Consider the following 15,045-nt stretch of genomic DNA (forward strand, 5'->3'; position numbering starts at 1 on the left):
GTCTGTTCTTTTAGAAAGATCGCTTTGGTGGCTAAGAAGAAAATATAAAACTGGAGATAAGAGCAGCTCACAGGCCATGTTCTTTCAGGCAAGTGGTGCCGATAGCCTGGACTGATACGGCAGATATGCAGATAGAAAGAATTGGATGGAATTTCAAATTATTTTTTTTTAGAGAGAGAGAGAGAGACAGACAAACAGACACACAGGAGAGAGGAGGGCCAAAAAGAGGAGGTGAGAGAGAATCTTAAGCAGGTTCCCTGCAGAGCACAGAGCAGGGATGCATCTCACGACCCTGACATCATGACCTGAGCTGAAATCAAGAGTTGGATGCTTAATCAACTGAGTCACCCAGCTGCCCCTAGAATTTAAGATTTAAAGAGAGAGTTTAAGGAGGTAGAATTGATGAATCTCGGTGACAATGGCAATGAAGGAGCAGATGATGATTTCCCGGTTTCTGGTTCCAGTGCCTAAAAAATGGAGGTGGCATCCCTGGGGAGGAGAACAAGAAGGGAGAGGACAAGCAGGGTAACAAGGATAACAAGGATATAACAAGTTTGATTTTAAACATGCTGAATTTGAACCATCTTTGGCACATCCAGGTGAAGAGGTCCATTTGGCAGCTCCATACATAGGTCTGGTGCTTAGGGGAAGAGAAGGCTCTGGGTGGGAGAGAAGGGTTTTTGGTGGTGCGAGCATGTAGATGGTCTTTAAAGACACAGATTTGAATGAGTCCAACTGGGAGTAGTGTTTGAAGAGCTCACAGTGGAAGGAAGAACCTTGAGGTGCTCACCAGTCAAGGATCAAGACTGGGAAGGGTGAGTCTAAAGAGTGGGAGGAAGCCTCTATGGGAATAGCATCACTGAATCCCAGAAGGGAAGAAGTTTAAGAACTTTTGGTCAATGGTGGCAAAAGCTGTTGAGGTCAAGAAAAAGAAGGACAGAGAGCTATTTGTTGGTTTTAGCAAGTAACATGGGTAAGAACAGTTTATAAGATTTAGTGCCTTGAGGAGTGGCTAAAGGCAAAGGAGTGGAGGCTGTAGGTGAGCACGCTTGGGTTTGAAGGGAAGGAGAGAGATGAGGAAGGAACTTTCTAAGAGTACAGAATCAAGTGTGTGTGTGGGGTTAGACTTAAAAATAGGGAATCTTGATCATATATATGAAAACATAGTAAAGAGGAAGAGTTTAAAGATACAAGATGGGGAGCAGATTCAGATTTATGGGCGGCAGATAGGTTTGCAGGGGATGCAGGTGATTACCTGATGGAGGAAATTTCATACCAAGAAAATGAAAAACAGAGAAAAAGAGAGAGATCTAGACCAGAACAGAAGGAGATAATTCCCTCTGCCTGCCTGAGGCCGAAAATGAGTCTTAGAATTCTGTTGCAAGTCTTTGTTATTTGTTTTGTCTACTCATGTGTCCACTCATCTCATTTCCAATCATCCATGCCCTGGAATCTACTCCTTCACTGGTCTGTTTGTGACCCATCTGACTGGACAAAGCCAGTTCCCATCTCCATGTGTGAGATGAGTTATTCTCAGTTCACTATTTTTGTTCTTTTTATAACGTTCTCAGATGAAGATCCTTCCAAGTATTGTTAGAGATTGAATAAATGAATATGCGAGTGGTCATTCCAGATCTCTTTCATTCAACTGTTGGACAAATATTTATCAAGCAACTACTATATGAAAGGCACTGTGCATGAGCTAGGGCCACAGTGATAAACGGAGCAGAGTTCATAGATCTTGCTGCCTAGTCAGGGCTAGAGATAGGAAAATAGGATGATTGAAATACAGAGTGCTAAATGTTGTGATTAGCTCCTGGGGAAAGGAGCATAATTTATACACGAGGCACTGGAGATGGCTTCCTGGAGTGGGCAAATAACTAGAAGCCTGAGCCCTCCAGGTTAATCAATGTTTAGGATTAAAATCTAGGTTGTTATTTTATGAATGGAAAATCAGAATATTTCTATTAGAATCTGCTACACTTATGAATGTATGAATGAATGAATGATTTCTTCCATCCTATTAATCTAGTCATCTGTCTTTGAACTCTTGCTTCCCAGAAATTGTCAACCTTCAGTAACCAGTTGCCCAGTGTCAGGGGATTTTGGAAATAGTGAAATGTTCTAACTCTAGCCTGTTCTTTTTCAGTATCATTACTTTTCTAAAGAGAAACCATGTGGCTTTTCATCTAACTATAATAAGTACTTAAGAGAAGGTGCTTGAACTTTGAATGGGGGACTTATTTTCCATTGAAAAAGCTAGCTTCTCCATGCTGAAGGTCATTTAAAGTCATTTAATTGACCTGAAGTCTGGTGTGAGCCCTGTTAAAACAACTGTCGGTGGGGGATGGCTTTTCTCAGAAATCATGGAAATGATTGGGAGGGACCAATAGTTCTAGCTGCCCCGCCCCAGTCCTTTGGTCAGGCCATTTCCCAGCAGAGAACACCCTTTCACTTTTGCACATTCAGGAGAGAAAAGAATCTATACCTTTCACACATCTCCATTATGGTGATTTGAGATGATCAAAGTCAGAAAATTATAGATAGAAGTGAGATTAGTTGATGTGCATGGATCTAGAAGTCCAGTGGTTGCTAATAAAAGTAAAAATAATACTGGCCACAGATTATGGTTTCTATTATGTGTCATCCCAATGAGGGGATAGGCCATTTATGTGCTTATCCAGGGAAGTGAAGCGAAGACAGGGGGCAGTGTTGAACAGAGGAGAGAGGTGGAACCAGCCAGGCCATGTCCCACACTGGGTCACTAGGGCCCTGAAGGCTCTGGTAAGACTATCATTCATCATAAGTTGAATTCTTTTTACCAAGTACAGAGAAAAGACTCTAAATAAACAAGAGTTATCAACCAATCAACAAAGGTCTCCTAAAGATTTACTGGGGGCTCTTTGTCAGGGTGATACAAGAGATGGAGAAAGCTGGTGAGAAAAAAATATTGCACAGAAGAATCTTGAGAATAATACTATCTTTAAAAAAATTATATACTGAATCATATAGTAAAACATCAGGGGATTATTGAGATTCAGAGAAGGTGGGGATTGCTGTGGGGTAAGGTGCTCATAAAAGGCTTTTGGAAGGAGAGGGATCGTGCATTGAGTATTCACAATGGGTTGGATTTGTTGAAAGGCCTTTGCCTACTGCTCCAGCCCTATCTTGTGCTACTTCCTTCTCTCTCTCTCTCCCATGCACCGTGTACCCTGATTACACTGAGATACAGACCATTTCCCCGGTTGCTGAACTCTTTCATGCCTCCATGCCCTCTCTCATGTGGTCCTATTGCCTGGATGCCTTCCCTTCTCCACCTGGAGAACTTCAAGCTTAATTTCAAACATCCCCTCTTCTGGGGAGCCCCCCATTCACTCCTCACTGTTCACTACTTCCTTCTTTTAGAATTTATATTAGATTATAGATTTTCTATTAGGTTATGACCATAACAATTGCTAATGAGTAAAATCATGTAATAATAACTTTACTTGTATAATCATGACAATCACAATAAATATTCTGGTCTTTCCATGCATTACCTAATTTCATGCTCACAACAACCACAGTGAAGTAGGTGCTACTACCAGGGTACCCCTTTTATAAATTTAAGAGAAGGAGACTTGGAGTGGGGCCTGGATTGCTACCCCAGTAGAGGTAGACTCAAGATGCAAACCCAGGTTGTCTGACACAGAGTCTGAAATCCTGAACATTACCCAACACTGCCTCCTGTATTATTCTAATGTATCTCTTTGTCTCAGGTGGACTATGGGTATGTGAAGATGAATGAGTGGGGAGCCTGTAATGCCCCAGGTTCTCATAGCTTGGTGCATTTTTCTCATTTTAGCTTGTGTGCTAGCCACGTGCAAAGGCACAGGGTGGAAGTGAATTGAAGTCCTCTGCTTCTTCATACACATTCAAGACTACTCAGAAGTCTCCTTTTCTGGGAAGCCTGCCTGACTACTTGTCCTCCTCCTGCATTGTTGGGTTCACATATGTAATATATGCCTTCCAGTTCTTACCAGGCTGTTTATATGCCTGTTATAGTCAAAAGACTTGCTCCAACCAGGTGAGTTCTAGAAAGTATACATGGTGTTTGGAACATGTTGAGCAAATACCTAACTTCCCCGCTCTACTTTCCTTCTCTGAGAAATTGGGATAATAATAGTATCTGTGTGTATAGGTTATTCTCTATTTGTTGCCACATCCATTGTGACCCTTTCGGGTCTTGATCTGGGATCTGGAAACCTGATCCTTGTGTTCTGTGTTATCTGGGCTCCCTTGATGACTGGCTTGGCTCATAGGAGCCATTGGCAGGAGTCTGGGAAATGGGAAGAGAGGCCTGGGGTATTTCTTCCCTCCCCTAGTACCACATTTCTGGCAGTATTTTGTCTGTTGATGTCCATGGGTGGCCTCCTGGAAGGGTGCTGGTTTTCACAGCCTCACTGACACTGTCCTCTCTGTCCTGTCCCTTCAGGGGTGGTACCATCCCTGTATCACCTAGGGGTGGTAACAGCCTTCTGTCATTGCTAGTGTCTGGGGGCTCATGATTCCTCATTTATTCCTTTATCTCTGTCCCTCATTTCTAGAATGGTCCTCTTACCGAAGCCTTTTTTTTTTTTTTTTTCTTTTTTGAACCACCTCTGGTGAGTTTGATTTCCCTAATGGACACAGTTCCCTAACAGGGATTGTTGTGTGTGGCTTGCAGTGGTCACTTGAATTTTCCTCCCTTCCTCGTACCACAACCAGACCAGCTGAGAGCCAATGATGGGCTTACAGGGAAACTCTCATACCCCTGGCACCATGAGTGCTTTCTGCAGCCTTTGATGGGTGGTCAGCGCAGGGCTCTTTGACATGCTGACCTGGCTCCACAGCAAAGGGATGTCCCAGTTCTACCCCAACTGGTAGGGGCATGGCTTCTTTTCCAGAGGTTTTCCACCACACCTCTAACTCCAAATCTGATCTTTCTGCTACTTAGCTCTCTGGGCAGTGATCATGTTGAGAGAGAGATGAAAACATGGGTCCTTTTTTCCTCTTTGGGCGCTCACTTAGTCTGCTTGGGCCACCATAGCAAAATGCCAGACTGGGTAGCTTAAACAATAGAAACTTATTTCTTACACTTCTGAAAGTGGGAGGTGCAAGGTTTGGTCTCTTCTGAGGCCTCTTTCCTTGCCTTTGTAGATATCTGCCTTTTTGCTGTGTCCTCACATGGCCTTCTCTCTGTCACATGTATTCCTCATATCTCTTCCTCTTCTTAGAAGGACATCAGCCAGCTTGACCCCCTCTTACAGCCTTTTTTTTTTTAAACCTTAATTACCTCCCTAAAGGCCCCATCTCCAAACATAGTCACATTGGGGGTGACTTCAACATATGAATTTTGGGAGGACACCACTCAGTCCATAATAGACAGTGATAGAAAGCATGAAGAAGCAGACATACTGGCTCAGGCATTTTAGGAAAAGAGATGCCTTCTTTCTTCTTTCCATGTGGAAAGATAATTCTTTTTTTTTTTTTTTTTTTGGAAAGATAATTCTATTAAAGCCCAGAGATCTGCCTTAGAGCTAACTTCCCATCCTCCCATGGTCTAGAGGGTCAGGCAGGGTCTTGGAAGCCAGGTGGTCCTTGCTCTGCATTTACATGATGTGCCATCCACTCAACTGTTTCATTTCATTCCTCTGGGTCATTGTTTCCTTGCTTGACTGAGTTGTTGGGCGACTATATGAGATGAAGCACATGAAAGCCCTGAGCAAACTTCTGCCCATCTAAGGACATTTTTGGAAGAAACCATCAGGAGTCTCTTCCAACTGCTATTTTTCAGGCCATATGTAATTTATGGTAACTTTTTAAATAACATGCTCCTTGCTGGACACCCCTACAATTCCTTCCCTACCAATAGATGTACCTTATAACCCTGAGTCTGAACCTAGAAACCTTGGCTTCTTCAAGAAGCAGGGTTAACAGGTGTCTGGGAGCAAGTGAGTGTGCAGACCTGGTGCTGGGGGCATGAGGATGAATCAGGCAAGGTCTTTGTCCTCATGGAACATGGCATGGTGTTGGAAAATGGATAAGAGGCCACAACAATGTGGAGAGGACAGTGGCATGAGGAAGAGGAGCACCCAGAGGAGCCAAGTTGGTCATGGGTAGTTTTTGAGGACAGAGGGCCAGAATGCCTTGGAGGCCTTTTACAGGAGATGATGCCTGGACCCCCTGGCAGCAGTAGACATTACTGGCCTGGGACACACAAGGGACCTTCCTCTATAGCAAGAGATGGGGTGTGGTTGAAGGTATAATCCGATGGGCACTTGCGGCAGAACTTGGGGTCTGGCTGTGCTGACTGAAAGGGAACTGAGGACCAAGTGGCCCAGGAGCCATGAAGCTTGACTTCCTGCTGGTTGCACCTGCATGGGGACCTAGGGGGGTGGTAAGGACTCCAGGGGCTGGGTGCAGAGCTTGAGGGTGCACAGGAAGGATGAGTCAGAGAAGCCAGTCTGCTGGTTAGCATGTTCTACATGCTTTTTCAGGGACAGGCCACTGCCAACCTGCAGGCATACAGTCTGGGGGTGCTGGAGGTTCCCACACACAGTGCAGGGCTGTAGCTATGGCTGAGACAGGTATGCACACTAAACACTATCTGTGTGCACTGAACAGCTGACTGTACAGACTGGCTGCTCCAGTCCCTAGTGAGGTGTGGACGTGGGGACTGAACACTATGTGTGCCACCTGGGCTGTAGGGAATTGTCCGTGCTCTAGGATCTCTGTGAAAGCTTCTGAGCCCCTGTAGTGCCAGGTGATGGGCACCTGTTTGGCTCTGTTGGTTGCCCTAGGGTACCTGGGTGGCCTAACCTCCAGAGCTCCCTGGGTGCTGCAGGGGTGAGCTCCTATGTGACAGTGAGGCTCTACAGGTACACAGCTCCTGTCACAGTGCTCAGGTTCATTCTGCCCCTCTCACCTCCATTTCCCTTCCTTATGTAAAACTTTCTCTAGTTGCAGGAATTGCTGCTGCTTTTCTTCCTGAAGGACACAAAGCTTCTCCCGCAACTTCAGGATTGGTTCCCTGGTCTCCTCCAGTGATGGTCACTCTTCCATTTCCTTTCTCTTCCTTCTCCCCTGCTTTGTTTGTTATCTTGTCCATCTCTTCTTCCTCCACCACCTGCACTCCCCCTCTGTCATGATGTGCAGGTGCCTTGGCGGTGCTCGGGCGGAGGGTTCCTGGCTCTGTCACTGACTGGCAATCCTCGAACAGGCCCCCTTCTTCTTCTCTTCCTTCCACCCCTTATTTTCAAAGATGTGGAGAATGTACCAGAATGAGTGGAGGATAGGGCATGCCAGGAGAGAGAATGATGGGAAAGTGAGAACCTTGCCCTCAAGGTAGGAGGCAGAAGTGATGCCAGGAGACTTCTGGGTGGTTAGGGAAGATGTCTGGGGCTGAATAAAGAGGACTCATAGTAAGCGGGTTGAAGGAGGCGAGTGTGATGAAATGTCCTTGATGCATGTAGAAGGAATGCCTATGGATGTGTGTGCAAATGATGCACAACTCTTGGGGGTCTAGGAGGATCATCTTGGGGGTGTGTGATAAACTGGTGGGGCTCCACTTGGAGTCACTCTGGACATCCTTTCCAGGGCTCCCAATCTGCTATGCTTATGGCTCCCCTGGGCTGTGCTGGAGGTGAGATCTGCCATGGATATTCTTGGCTGTCAGGTTTGTGGTGTCCAGACTCCCAGGGCCTGGGCAGGGGGAGACCTCCTTCCCTCATGGCCTTGTTTGAACAACCACCATCCTTAAAGATATACTATGCTTCTTTTACACATGTGTACTTATTTCTAGTTATAGAAGCAACGTGCTCATCATTGGAAATCGGATACAGAAAAATATATAAAGAAGGGGGTTAAAAACCCTCTAATCTGATGTCGGAGATTGCATGGATGCTGTTAACATTCTGGTGTACCTTCTTCAGTCCTTTTTTCTCGAGCACATTTTTTTTTCTTTGTGCATGTGTATGTCTATGCATGTGTGCATAGAAACATACGTATCCATATATCCAAGTCATGTGACCTGCTTTACATCAAGCTGGGATAAAAAATGAGGTGATATTAGTCATCATAACTTGTATTTTATGGCTTTTCCAGATAACTATCCTCACCCTGCCTTGCAAAGTCCTCCTGAATTGTTTCTGGGAAGTTCTAAAGGATTTCTCAGATGAAGTCTTTCTTGTTTTCTTTCAGGATTGTGGTCTTTACCCTGACGTTCACTCTGGAGGCCTCCACGCCTCTGAATATACCTCACTTTTGCTGCCAGGGCTCATTTTTTTAAATTTATTTTTTTATTGGTGTTCAATTTGCCAACATAGAGAATAACACCCAGTGCTCATCCTGTCAAGTGCCCCCCTCAGTGCCCGTCACCCAGTCACTCCCATCCCCTGCCCACCTCCCCTTCCACCACCCCTAGTTCGTTTCCCAGAGTTAGGAGTCTCTCATGTTCTGTCTCCCTTTCTGATATTTCCCACACATTTTTCTCCTTCCCCCTTTATTCCCTTTCACTATTTTTTATATTCCCCAAATGAATGAGACCATATAATGTTTGTCCTTCTCCGATTGACTTATTTCACTTAGCATAATACCCTCCAGTTCCATCCATGTTGAAGCAAATGGTGGGTATTTGTCATTTCTAATGACTGAGTAATATTCCATTGTATACATAGACCACATCTTCTTTATCCATTCATCTTTTGATGGACACCGAGGCTCCTTCCACAGTTTGGCTATTGTGGACATTGCTGCTATAAACATCGAGGTGCAGGTGTCCTGCCATTTCACTGCGTCTGTATCTTTGGGGTAAAACCCCAGCAGTGCAATTCTGGGTCGTATGGCAGATCTATTTTTAACTCTTTGAGGAACCTCCACATAGTTTTCCAGAGTGGCTGCACCAGGCCAGATTTCAGGTTGTACTACAAAGCTGTGGTCATCAAGACAGTGTGGTACTGGCACAAAAACAGACACATAGATCAATGGAACAGAATAGGGAATCCAGAAGTGGACCCTCAACTTTATGGTCAACTAATGTTCGACAAAGCAGGAAAGACTCCACTGGAAAAAAGACAGTCTCTTCAATAAATGGTGCTGGGAAAATTGGATAGCTACATGCAGAAGAATGAAACTAGACCACTCTCTGTCACCATACACAAAGATAAACTCAAAATGGATGAAAGATCTAAATGTGAGACAAGATTCCATCAAAATACTAGAGGAGAACACAGGCAACACCCTTTTTGAACTTGGCCACAGTAACTTCTTACAAGATACATCCAGGAAGGCAAAAGAAACAAAAGCAATAATGAACTATTGGGACTTCATCAAGATAAGAAGCTTCTGCACAGGAAAAGAAATAGTCAACAAAACTAAAAGACAACCTACAGAATGGGAGAAGATATTTGCAAATGATGTATCAGATAAAGGGCTAGTATCCAAGATCTATAAAGAACTTATTAAACTCAACAGCAAAGAAACAAACAATCCAATCATGAAATGGGCAAAAGACATGAACAGCAATCTCACAGAGGAAGACATAGACATGGCCAACATGCACATGAGAAAATGCTCTGCATCACTTGCCATCAGGGAAATACAAATCAAAACCACAATGAGATACCACCTCACACCAGTGAGAATGGGGAAAATTAACAAGGCAGGAAACCACAAATGGAGAGGATGTGGAGAAAGGGGAACCCTCTTGCACTGTTGGTGGAAATGTGAACTGGTGCAGCCATTAAGGGCTCATTTTTAAAGTGTTCTCTAGTGGCCACTGTCATGAATATCACAGCTGCTGTGCATTCTTGCTCTCCTGGTGCCTTGAGCCTTCCTTTGGGTACAGAAGCACAGCTGTGCCCTCTGAAGCCTGTATGCACCAAATCAGGCTGGGTTTCTATAGAGGTGGGAGTCTCTGCCCCTTTTGGTTTATACTTTGGGGTACAAGCAACCTTGCTTCAAGGTCCTATGTAGCGATGGTTCCCAGAACTCTTTATTAAAAACAGTTGTGATAAATAAGCTTGCAAGATGGCCGCCATCAATCCCTTCCCTTCCTGCAACCACCTGTTGCCCCTTCTATCAATAAGTGGAGTCTCATACCTACTTTTTGAATCTGGGCTGGTCTCAGTGATTTGATTAACCAATAGGATGCATCCAAAAGGGTGCTCTGGGACTTTTGAGATGAGGTTGTATGAAGGCTGTGACTTCTGCCTCGGTCTCTTGAAATGCTCATTCTTGGGCTCCTTCCTCCAAGATTCCAGCCACATATGATAAGCCTTTTGATGATAATCCATGTATGGATGCTCCAATCAAAGGCCTCATCTGAGGGGAGAGTCAGCACCAACTGCCAGCCATGTGAATGCACCATCTTGGATATACAGACAGTCATGCCTTCAGATGCCTCTGGCCCAAATCACCATTTGCAACCATTTGAGAGACCCTAAGGGACAACTGTCCTGCAGAGCCCAGTTAGCTCACAGAGCTGTGAAGGAAAATAATAAATTGCTGTTTTAAACCACTAAATTTTGGAGTAGTTTGCATAGTTTGTTACATAGTAACAGATAATCTGAACAACAGAACCTCATCTCTCTCAGCTATGTTCTGAGTCCCCCACAATCTGAGTGATAGGCACCCTGCCCTCCTCAGAACAGCCCTCACCCCACCTACATATGAGGCTTTGTATCCCAGTGAAATTTGTCTGCCTGGCCTCCTGTCTCCTGATGCTTACTTCTCTCTCAGGATAATTCCACCAGATTCATCCCATCATTCTTCATTGTTTCCAGACGTGTCTCAATTGCAAGAGTATATATGGCCTAAGCTCCAGTTGGGAACTCTGTATACACATTGAGGAGTTTACTGCATATACAAAAGTATGTATTTATTAAATTATTTTTTCACTTAGTGGTATCTTGTCATTTTCTCATGTCATTAAAAATTCTGCAGAAATAGTATTTAGTCATTTGATTTCATAGCAGTACCCTTCTCCTTCTCCTGTTTTTGGAAATTGCATCCCCCTTTTTTGCTTACATTATACAGAAAGCTGAGATGAATATCTTTATCCATAAATCTTTACTCAGCTTCTTTTTTTTTTTTTTCCTCAGGTTCTTATCTTAAGAAAATAATCAAGCACTCAGCAAAAGGTATGTGTGTATGTGTTTTAAATGACAACCAATAATAATGCCAGATAACTTTCCAGAAAGTTCATACCAAGTCAATTTGATAGGCAGAAATGCTATCTCATTTTTATTTTAATTTCTACTTCTCTGATTTTTGGTGTTGTCAACTAAAACCATTTTTTTAAGTCTTTGGTGTAGACTAAAAAATGGTGTAATTTTTCTTTCTAGCCATTAATAAATATCTACTATGTGCTGAGAAATCAACTTGACAGAAAGTGAAGAATTTAGTGTACAACCTGAGTGTAAACTGTGTGGCTTGAGGCACAGAATTGGTAACAGGCGATAAGGAGTGCACCTGCCTGAGGGCCAGTTGGACATGTTGTTGGTCATCCTGCTGCATCCTCAGTACTCTTGAGAGGGTGGAAGGGCAATGATTTTGGCACCAGACATTCCCACATTCAAAAGTTGGCCCTACCATACCATTGTATGACCTTCATCAAGGTATTTCAATTTCTTCAGCCTTAAATTCTGCACTGTAAAGTGAGAAGTCGCAACATCCCTGGTAGGCCTGTCATCAGGATGAAAAGAGAATAAGCGTTCATCTTACATGTTGGACCCACGCGGTAACCATCAAATCTTGTTCTGCCATAGCGTCTCTTGAGTCTCTACCCTCCTAACACATTGCTAGTGTTCTACTTCATTGAGCTTTCCCTGCTCTTGTACTCAGGGGCAGTCAATGTCCCCTCCCTCCCACCTATTTGCCACACCAACTCTGTCTTTCTAAAATTAAATTGAATCATATCCTCACCTCACTCAAAACCCTTCAAGAGCTCCTTCATGTGTTTGAGACCTGGTTCCTCCTAGCCTGCAGCCTTACTAATGCTACTTCTCTACCTTATTACACACCCTGTACTCTGGCTACAGAGGACTGCCCAGCGTTTTCGACAGCCTTCACCTCCTCAAAGCCTGCCATCTTGAATATGTTGTTTTTCTGTTTGGACCCTTTCTTCCTCTCCTGTCCATGTCCATGTGATTATCACCTATTCATTCCTCAGAAATTAGCTGAAGTAAGTCCGACTTCTCTGAAACTTCAAGCTGGTTCAGGCAATCCTTCCTATGGGTTCCCCCATCATAGCACAAGACAAGGCAACATGTAATTCTCTCTCCCACTGGATTATGGCTTCTTGTGGGCAGAATGATATCGTCATTTCTACATCTCTTATTGCAGAGCCTAGCATGGGGTTTCTTAACATCCACAGATCTGGCCACATCTGGCTGAATAATTTGTATGGCCTAGTGCAAAGTGAAAATACAGAGCCCCCTTGTTCAAAAGTTACTAAGTATTCCAACATGGCAACAGCAGAGCATTAAGCCAGGTAGGGGGTCTTTCTGCAAGCCGGGTCATGTTGACTATATCAGTTGCTTGTCTGTGAAGCTAGATCTGCTATTAGCATTTTGGGCCAGATTATTCTTTGTTGTTGGGAGCTGTCCCGTACATTGTAAAATGCTTAGCAGCATCCTTGGTCTCTATCCAACAGATGCCAGTAGCCCTCCTCTCTAGTTGGGACAACCAAAAATGTCTCCGGACATTGCCAAATGGCAAAGCTGCTCCTGGTTAGAAACCAATGGTTTAGAAGACTATAGGAACTCAAGGCAAGTTCGTGGATGTGCCTGTGCTCTGATGGAGGTAAGAGTGAAGTGTTGTAGGGAGCCAACCAGGCTGAGGAAAACTTCCTGGGGGTATAATGTCTTAGGGGAAGTCCCAAAGGATAAGTAGGATTTAGCCAAAACCTACCTGGCCAAGTAAGCTGACTTAGTCAGAACTCTGAGGGGTGCTGGAGGAGGGGGAGCATCCAACAAAGCAAGGAAGGCTTAGAAACCTCCAAATGAGTCACAGATCTGGTAGTTTCAAGTGGTAGGTAGATCTTTCCCAGGTTGTGAGAAAACAACTTTGAAGTTCTTCCCTTGGAGTGTTTTCAGGGCCAAGGGTGAAAAGGAAGCTTTGAGGATCACAGAGAGCTCTGTATTATAAAACTCTGGATTTGCTTCAGGCAACTGCCTCCCTCAGACCAGGCCTAATGGCTTGCACATGTTCCCATCTTGGTCACTCAATGGAGATGGACACATGGCCTGTCTACTCATCTTATCAGTTTCTTCCACACTCAAAGGCTACTGAGAATGCTGCAAATAGGGCACCCCATCTGTCTTGCTGGGGAAGGGGGTGGTAGCATGGAAAGTTGTGGCTTTGAGGGTGAGGAATCTCTATGGAGGTGGCAACTCATATTTCTTGGGACAACTGTTGGGAAACAACACATCAGGACAGATGTTCAGGAATACAGTGATCTGGTTGGATGAAAGGACTGTCATCCTCCATAGGTCAGGACAAACTGGCTGAACCTTGATATTGGTAAATATCCTCTGGCTCCCATAAAAATTACTTCTTGGAGAAAGTACTCTCCTAGGAGGAGGGAAAGTATAGGTCAGATTAGATTTGAGGGGATAAAGATAATGGAAACCTTCACTGAGTCGGGTCTTCTCTGAAGCCCATATTCTTACTCACATACTTATGTCTGAGTTTCTAATCCACTACATTTTATCTGTGTGACTTGGGAAGGTTACTTGAGGTTAAGGTTACTCTGTGCAAAAAGTTTCTAATTTTAAAATGGATATAAGAATAATATTGACTTTATAGGGTTGTGGTAGGGATAAACTGAGATCTTGCAGGCATGTGAAGGGACTATGATGTTTTAGCCATTGTGGCTAGAATACCATGACAACTAATATTTATTAACAGCTTTTTGTCATCATCTGTTTGATTCAGGACCCTTTAAATGAATCTTCTTCAGCCATGTACTCAGAGCCACTCTTCTATCAGCAAGAGTTCTCAGTTGCAAGCAGTGAAAATCAACTCTGGCACCTTCACGAGTTGGTATTGGAGGCTCTAGAATCAGCAGACACAAAAGGTCCAGATTTGAAAGATTGTTGGACTTGGAAGCTAGACAGGCATAAAAGAATTCTCTGATTGTCAGGGAGACAAATTGCAAAAAAGCAAACATTCAGTTTTTGGAAGACAGCCATGTTGTACCATCCATCAGTACCTTTTACCACCAATGCTGGACAGTACAGTGACTTCAAGTGAGCTCTAATCCTCATTCATCTGAGCAACTTTGCTGGACTCTAGGGGCAGGAAAGAGGGAGGGTATCCCCCCCTACCCACTTTGGCTTCCACTGTGAGGGTAGGCTGCTTCTTCACATGGGGTCTCCCACCAAATGAGAGGAACTGTTGAGGGTGGCTATTGAAAATCGTCATATGTCACTAATGGGCCCCCTCTTTGGCTGCCCAACCTTCATTAAAAGCTTTCTTATAAATTTATTTTTTATTGGTGTTCAATTTGCCAACATATAGAATAACACCCAGTGCTCATCCCATCAAGTGCCCCCCTCAGTGTCCGTCACCCCCTCCCCCTGCCCACCTACCCTTCTACTACCCCTAGTTCATTTCCCAGAGTTAGGAGTCTCTCATGTTCTGTCTCCCTTTCTGATATTTCCCACTCATTTTTCTCCTTTCCCCTTTATTCCCTTTCACTATTTTTTATATTCCCCAAATGAATGAGACCATATAATGTTTGTCCTTCTCCGATTGACTCATTTCACTCAGCATAATACCCTCCAGTTCCATCCATGTTGAAGCAAATGGTGGGTATTTGTCGTTTCTAATGGCTGAATAATATTCCAGTGTATACATAGACCACATCTTTATCCATTCATCTTCCGATGGACACCGAGCCTCCTTCCACAATTTGGCTATTGTGGACATTGCTGCTATTAACATTGGGGTGCAGGTGTCCTGGCGTTTCATTGCATCTGTATCTTTGGGGCAAATCCCCAGCAGTGCAATTGCTGGGCTGTA

General features: G+C 44.1%; 1 long non-coding RNA gene across 7 annotated transcripts in view; it reads left to right on the plus strand.

The window, feature by feature from the left end:
• The window catches only part of LOC140630360 (uncharacterized), a 52,370-nt gene extending 37,862 nt beyond the window's left edge, over positions 1-14,508 (plus strand). For 4 of the 7 annotated variants that reach the window (XR_012028122.1, XR_012028119.1, XR_012028121.1 and 1 more), the window contains 4 exons: positions 3,845-4,066; positions 10,803-10,889; positions 11,121-11,159; positions 13,957-14,508. This is a non-coding gene — a long non-coding RNA (uncharacterized lncRNA). The other 3 variants (XR_012028125.1, XR_012028118.1, XR_012028123.1) reach the window with 3 other exon arrangements.
• Positions 14,509-15,045: the final 537 nt, after the last annotated feature.

This window comes from Canis lupus, chromosome 3, assembly GCF_048164855.1.
Source record: "Canis lupus baileyi chromosome 3, mCanLup2.hap1, whole genome shotgun sequence".
In the NCBI taxonomy this organism is placed as follows: domain Eukaryota; kingdom Metazoa; phylum Chordata; class Mammalia; order Carnivora; family Canidae; genus Canis; species Canis lupus.